This window comes from Cebus imitator, unplaced genomic scaffold, assembly GCF_001604975.1.
Source record: "Cebus imitator isolate Cc_AM_T3 unplaced genomic scaffold, Cebus_imitator-1.0 Scaffold395, whole genome shotgun sequence".
In the NCBI taxonomy this organism is placed as follows: domain Eukaryota; kingdom Metazoa; phylum Chordata; class Mammalia; order Primates; family Cebidae; genus Cebus; species Cebus imitator.
The window spans coordinates 1,714,593-1,722,110 of NW_016107710.1; positions in this window are offsets into that span (position 1 = coordinate 1,714,593).

A 7,518-nucleotide genomic window follows, 5' to 3' on the forward strand; every position below is an offset into this window, starting at 1 on the left:
AAGTTTTAGTAGACATTTTCAAAGATTATAAAATTCAGAAAAAATAGAAATCTGAAAAGTGTACCCTCTCAATATTTTAAAATACAGTCCAATAATCTCCTGCAATGTAAATTTCCAAGGATTTTTTGAAAACTTCAGTATTAGACCAATTGAATAACAAGATGTACAAATATCACATTTGCCAGGTTTTCAACTCATACTGGACCACTAATTCTCAAGAATGGTGACAGTTCTGAGATTGCATTGTATTTCCAAGTCAACATAAGTTGCCACAGTTTCACAGAAGATAGCAGAAGATGCAAAGCTCCTGGATGGGAGAAGAGGACTTCACTATTCACAGTAAATCAGGCACTCGAGAAGCTGAATAATTACATCAATTCTTTTTGTCCCAGCTTCCACAAGGGTAATATAAATGGGCGTAGGTATATGACTACAAACAGAATGGGTTCCAATGAACTTAGGGAAACTAAATACTTTATAATAGAAAGTAAGCAAACGTCATTTATTTGTCTTTGGAGGGAGACATTATTTCTATCTTCCCAGGCATTTTGCTCTACAGACATCCTTGAAAAGATAGTCCACTAGAAGAGGCTATAAATGCTTTTTTTTTTTTTTTTTTTTTTTTTTTTGCAAGAAAAAAGACATAGGAAAAGAAAAGACCCATGGAATATTTTCTGCCAATACAAGTTATTTTCACTCTGAGATCATATCCAGTCCCAGTATTTGAGAAACTCAGGTAATTGCTGAAAGATTATGATTGGTTAGAGTATCTAAAAACTGTACATTTGAATTAGTACCTCCAACTTTAATGATTAGTTCTCCATAAAGTTGAATAAAAATGACAGAAAACTTGTTGGTTAAAATTATGTATTTGTGATATGAATCTTACAGAGTAAGGTGGGCTTCTTCTATTATGAAGGATCACATTACCCAAGTGCTTTTTTTTTTTTTTTTTTTTTTTTTTTAAGAGAAAGAGTTGAATAAGGAATACTGATAGAGGAGGAGCAACACAGGGTAAGCATTTTAGGTGAGTAGCATGGTAATAGCTAAGAATACATACACTGCCCTTCACATGGCATAGCTTTGTTTTTGTCTTTTTCTCTGCTCTTCATGCAATTGGCATTTATCATAGAGCTTCTTCAGGTAGGGTCCATGCAACAACTGCCTCAGAAATCACCTCTCAGTTTATGTTAAAATTCAAATTTCCAGCAAGAAATAATCAACTAGAATCTCAGAGTGTAAGGCAAGAAATCTGTATTCTAAGCTCCTTCACTTTGGGCTAAGGCTAGCTAAAATTTAAGAAGTTTTAATCTGCCATTTACAAAAGGTTTATGTGTAGGAACTCCTTTTAAAAGCCTTATCATGCCGGATAATAATTACTTTCTTGATTTCACTCTCCTATTCCAATGAAGTCACAAGATTTTTCTCCAGGGAAATCTATATCCATCCATTAAACATAATTTTTATATCAAAAACAAATTATATAAAATGAAAATTACCAAAATTGAATACATATGTCAGGTAATTATCTAGTGCCATCTAATTTCTCTGTTACAAAGCAAAATTGCACAGTGGTAACACTAAAATTAAAAAGGCAACATTGCTAATGCTTTTCTTTATAAACTTAGATTGTTTAGAATTACGTCTTCGTACTGCTGCTGGTAGCAAGTTTTTGTACCAATTGCTACACAATCTATCTTCGAGTCTCAGAGGGGAAGTAAGGAAAAGCGTTCACCTTGACTTTGATCTGTTTCTCATCAGATTCAGCTGCAGGAAATGTCAGACCTAAAATTGTTTCAGGTTTGCCATAATGCTTCAGGGAAGGAACTTTTTTCTTCCACACTGTATAATTCACTTTGTAATACCAGGAAATGTAGGTTTCACGAGGCTAAATTGTTTGAGAGGTGGGAAAAGCAGCACATTCCTTTGGCCTTAATCATTCTCTCTCTCTCTTTTTCTTTCCCTGTCTCTTTGGCTTTATTTCATATTTTCTTATTTAACACAACAGTAATTGTAACATCATGTCTCAGAAATATTTATTCTGATAAAGATAGTCAAATAACTCTCAAATCCCAATTCTGATGAAAACCTAAAGTGTGTCAATGCAGTCTTATAACTTTCTCCTAGCAGGTTTTGGAACATCTTCACCCTAGAGCTGGACTTTCTTATTTCACTAATTCAACCAGAGAGTTTAAAATTCTAAGAAACAGTGTCTTCTCAATGGCTTCAGAAAGACATTTCAGTCTTTTAGCTCTTGTTGCAAAGATAATCATTGAAATAGCCCATCCTTAATTTAGCTGATTCTTCAAAAGAATAATAAACTTATGGCCATTGAGATAAAATGAAACAAAACATATATTTTAAAATTTCTTTTATATGTGTTTGCTTAGCTTGAATAAAGAACCATATGGTTATTCTATCCAAAAAATAATTTCCAGAGGAACATATATCCCCATTCAAAGTAACTGGAAACTTATAAAACAACAAATTGTCAAATAATTCTTTGGATATATAATTTAATCTCTCCACTACATCACATTCTTCAATCAGGCAGACATATACAGGAATTTACTTTGGAAGTTAATACATGTTTAATATACTTGTTGCTGATTGCTCACACCAATGTGTTCCTTTTTTTATGATTAGGAAACAGCAACATATGTTATTTAAAATGTTTGAGTGTAGAAGTAGTATGCATACAAATGAGAATGTAATGCAGGATTTAGCATTTTCAAGCTAAATTTATTTGCCTTGTTTTATGGAATGTCATGGAAACTTTTAATAGTTTCAACTGGTGGCTTTATACAATTATGAGCATACAGAAAAATGGGAGATGCTCTTTTCTAGGTTTATACTTTGAAAACATGGAAGTGTTTTAATCTATTCTGCTCATTTAATGGCATTACTTCCCTGAATACAAAATGAGAATCACTTAAAATGGTAAAGCTCATTTATGTCACAGTCCAAATAAAAACATAGAAATACCTAGCATTGACTACTTTTCTTACTATACAACATTAATATAAAGCTCTACTTTTAATGCCTAACTCTAATTTTGGCTTACATTTTATTAAGTATGAAAGAAAAAATGTAAGTTATGACATTATTGATGTTAAAGTAAAAACAGGCAAAAGTATATTCAGATATTGTATTCATCATTGACAAGGTAATTAAAATATGAAAAATTTTAAGGCAGCTAACATTTGATTGGAGAAACATAAGTAATTAAAACACATGCATTAACCAGTTCAAACTCAACCCCGCTTTTTAAGAGCATAAGCAAAGTATCCTCCAGGACTTTTGGGTAAGTTTATTTGTAAGAACCACTATGCATCTAGGTTTTAATATCCATTCCAAAATATTTTAAGATTGTGGATCTGTTTCAGCTCATGTTTCACTTTCATTCCTGAAATAATTTCTTTAAATGTAACTAATTTTATGCATTATTCATTTGAAATATTGCATTTGCCTCAGAAATATAAATATTTGAAATAAAATGAAGATATATTTAATAATATATTGAGGCAAGAATTAAATTAAACAAATATTCATTGTCTTGGTCCACAAAATGATGATGCTCATTTAAATTTTTTTCTTTAAGCAATAATTTCAATGCCCAATATGGATTCCTTTTGAGATTATAAGCCAATTATACTGGCATTGCACACTTGTATAGTTATTCACATTCTGGGGAGAAATCAAAGCAATTTGCTGCTAAATAACATGTGCTGTTCATTAACTGAAACTCAAAAACGTAATGTGCTGCTAGGGAAAAAGATATTACTAACAAATGACAGATAAAGCCTAAGTGTCTCTGATAGCAGACATATATGGAATAAATATGTCTGTTAATTTCCAGTACTTACATTTCCTTGTTAAATTGTCTCCAGATTAAAACTATAGGTAACTAACATTTTTTATGCAACATCAGTGACCAAAGAAATATAAAAAATGAATGGCTTATAGAAAGGAAGATGGAAAAATAAAAATAAATACAATTTAAAAATATAGAAAATGTAAACTTTATTTCAAGTTCTGTTCCTAGCCAGCTATTACCTTAGATAATTTACTGTAAATCTCTAATCATTTTCATTCTTAACTTTTAAATTAAAAATTGTGACCAGATGATAACTAAATCCTGAGTTTTATTAGTCAATACTAGTTAACAGCAACCTTTCAACAGCAGCATGCAAATTCCTTCCTTATTCATACTCAGTTTGGCATTGCCAGAACTCATTATAATATTTAAAGCTTGGGAGTTCTCTAAATATAATGAGACATTATTTTGCATTCCAACAGATAGGGCCTTATATGTATCTAATTAAATTCAATAAACTCAAGAGTGAAACTACAGATTTCAGTTGGTTAATTTAATTCTTTATTTGAGTAATTTTTTAAAAAAATTACTGTGAAAGCTGTAGAAAAACAAAAAAAGGTTGTGCTCACAGAGTTTGGGTCCTTTTATAATTAGAAAGCAAATTTGATTTCCACAATTTCATTGTTAACTGGGCATCCTAATTTTTTAAATTTAAAGCAAAGGAATTTGTAGTCACTAGATAGTCAATATTGTAAAGCTTATCAATTTTATGCCCTAAGAGCCAGGTACCTAGAATACATAATTATTATATTTGAGGAGTTCATGTGAGAATCTTTATTATTTTTATTATTATGCTTCACATTACAAATTTATAATATTAATAATATTTGCATTCCTCACAGATTAATTTCATCACCCAGATGGTGAGCGTAGTATTCAATAGTTAGCTTTTAAATCCTTGTCTTCCTTCCTTGCCCCTGCCAATAGTAGCCTCTGGTGTCTATGGTGGCCATTTTTTTGTCCATTTCTACCCAATGTTTAGCTTCAATTTATAAGTGAAAACATGTAGTATTTGGATTTTTGTTCCTGTGTAAATTCTTAGGATACTGGCCTCCAGAAGTGTGCGTATTGCTGCAAAGGACATGACCATGTTTTTACGGCTGTGTAGTATCCCGTGGGGTATAGTTACCAGATTTCCTTTATCCAGTCCATTATCGTTAAGTTCCTAGGATTATTCCATATCTTTGCTATTGTGAATAGTGCTGCAATGAAATTCTGAGCACATGTGTCTTTTTGGCAGAATGATTTATTTTCTCTGGGGTTATATTCAGTAATGGGATACCTGGATACAATAGTAGTCCTAAGTTATTGGGGAAATCTCCAAATTGCTTTCCACAGTGGTTTGGCTAATTTACATTCCCACCAATACTGTATAAGCAAAATAACTGTGATTGATATGTTAAAAACTCTAGTGGATACGTAAGATTACATAGGCAATTTCACCAGGGAGGTAGTAAAGAAACTATCAGAAGGAATTAGAAATGCTAGGTAATAAAAACAGTGAAGCATGCCATTAACAGACCTCTCACAGCTGAGAAAATAACTATGAACTTGAAGATGAAACTACAGAAAGCAATAAAACTGAATGTGAGAAAAAAGAAGAAAATAAAAAGCACCTGAGTACTGTCAGACTGTATTGATTGACCTTATATAGATATACTTGGAATTTCAGAAACAGGAACGAGAACAAGGAAGAAGTAATATATTTAAATAAATGATGGTCGGCCGGGCGTGGTGGCTCACGCCTGTAATCCAAGCACTTTGGAAGGCTGAGGTGGGTGGATCACCTGAGGTCAGGAGTTCCAAACCAGCCTGACTAACATGCAAAAGCCTGACTCTACTAAAAATACAAAATATTAGCTGGGCAGGGTTACATGCACCTGTGATCCCACTACTCCAGAGGCTGAGGCAGGAAATAGCTTGAACTTGGGAATCAGAAGTTGCAGTGAACTGAAATCATGGCATTGTACTCCAGCCTACACCACAAGAGTGAAACTCTTTCTCAATGAAATAAAATAAAATAATAAAATGAAATAAATGATGGTCTAGTGATTTTCAAAGTTAATGATAGCTAACCACCTATCCGATATATGTAGAAACAAGAAATAAGACAAATATTAAAACAAAAATGACATCAAAACAAACAATAACAAAACAGCATGTAGGCATATCTTATTCAAACTGATGGAAAAAAAAAACAACAACATAAAAGATACCCTGAAGATAGAGAAAAGGACAGATACAAAGGAACAAAGGCAAATTTACAGAAGACTTCTTGTCAAGAATCACGGCAGTTAAAAGATAATGGAAATAGTTCTTTAAAGTGCTGAAAGGCAAAGCAAAACAGCAAGAGAAGTTGTCAACTCATCTCTGTAGTTAATAAAAATATATTTCAAAAATAAAAGAGAAAAATCATTTCTCCAAATAAGCAAAAATGAGAAACCAAACAGACAGCAGATGTAGTCTGTAAGGACTACTAGACAATGTTCCTGAAGCAGAAGATAACACTAAATAGAAACTAGGCTCTACACAAAGAAACAGACTTAGAAACGGAACAAATTAAGATGAAATTATGCTTTCTTATTTTCATTGCTCTTATAAAAAGTGACTAGCTAAGGCAAAGCTACTAGTAACAATACATCACATATTTATTATTTATGTTATTATAAAATGTGTGGCCAAATAATACAAATAAGAGAGTGGAAGCGGTGGGTAAGGCACTGCTGTCATCCCCTTATGCCTCACACAAAGTGGTACGGTGATGTTTGAAGATTGACTCTAAGTAGTTAAAGTTATATATTGTCAACCTAAAACAACTGATAGTAAGAATAAATCTTGTATGAAATACGTAAGAAAATATTTTTATAAAGTATATAATGTTGCATTGTAAATTATTAAAATAGGTCAAAAGGTAAATAGTTGTGAATAGGCCTACATAATGGAATTTTTAAAGGAACATAAAATCATAAAAGGAAGAAGGCAAGCAGGCAGCATAAAAGAAAGAAAGTAGGCAGGAAGGTAGGAAAAAGTCAAGAAGGCAGGAAGGGAAGATGGAAAGAAGACAGGAAGGAAGGAAGAAGGGAAAGAGGGAAGGAAGGAAGGAGAGAAGAAGGGAACTAGAGAAGGAAGAGAGGGAGGGAAGGAGGGAAGGAAGGAAGAAAGGAAGGAAGGAGGGAAGGAAGGAAGGAAGGAGGGAAGGAGGGAAGGAGGGAAGGAAGGAAGGAAGGAGGGAAGGAGGGAAGGAGGGAAAAAAGGAAGGAGGGAAGGAAGGAGGGAAGGAGGGAAGGAGGGAAGGAGGGAAGGAAGGAAGGAGGGAAGGACTATTTATAGATATTCTATTTATATCTATTTATAGATAGGAAGGACTATTTATAGATAGGACTCCTATCTATAAATAGTGAAACTATTTATCACAGAATTGGGGAAATGACATTGGTAAAGATAACATAGAATTGTTAATTCTGTATATGTATAGATTACAAAACAAGCTGTGAAGGAATCTATAATCTCTACTGGGAAAGCTGTGGAAATGCTTCTGGTTCCCCTTTTTTCACTACAAGCTTATTTTAGGGTTTTTTTGTTGTTATTCTATGAAAATTATATTGATAATAGAAAAAACTGATAATGACATTAGTTAAAAA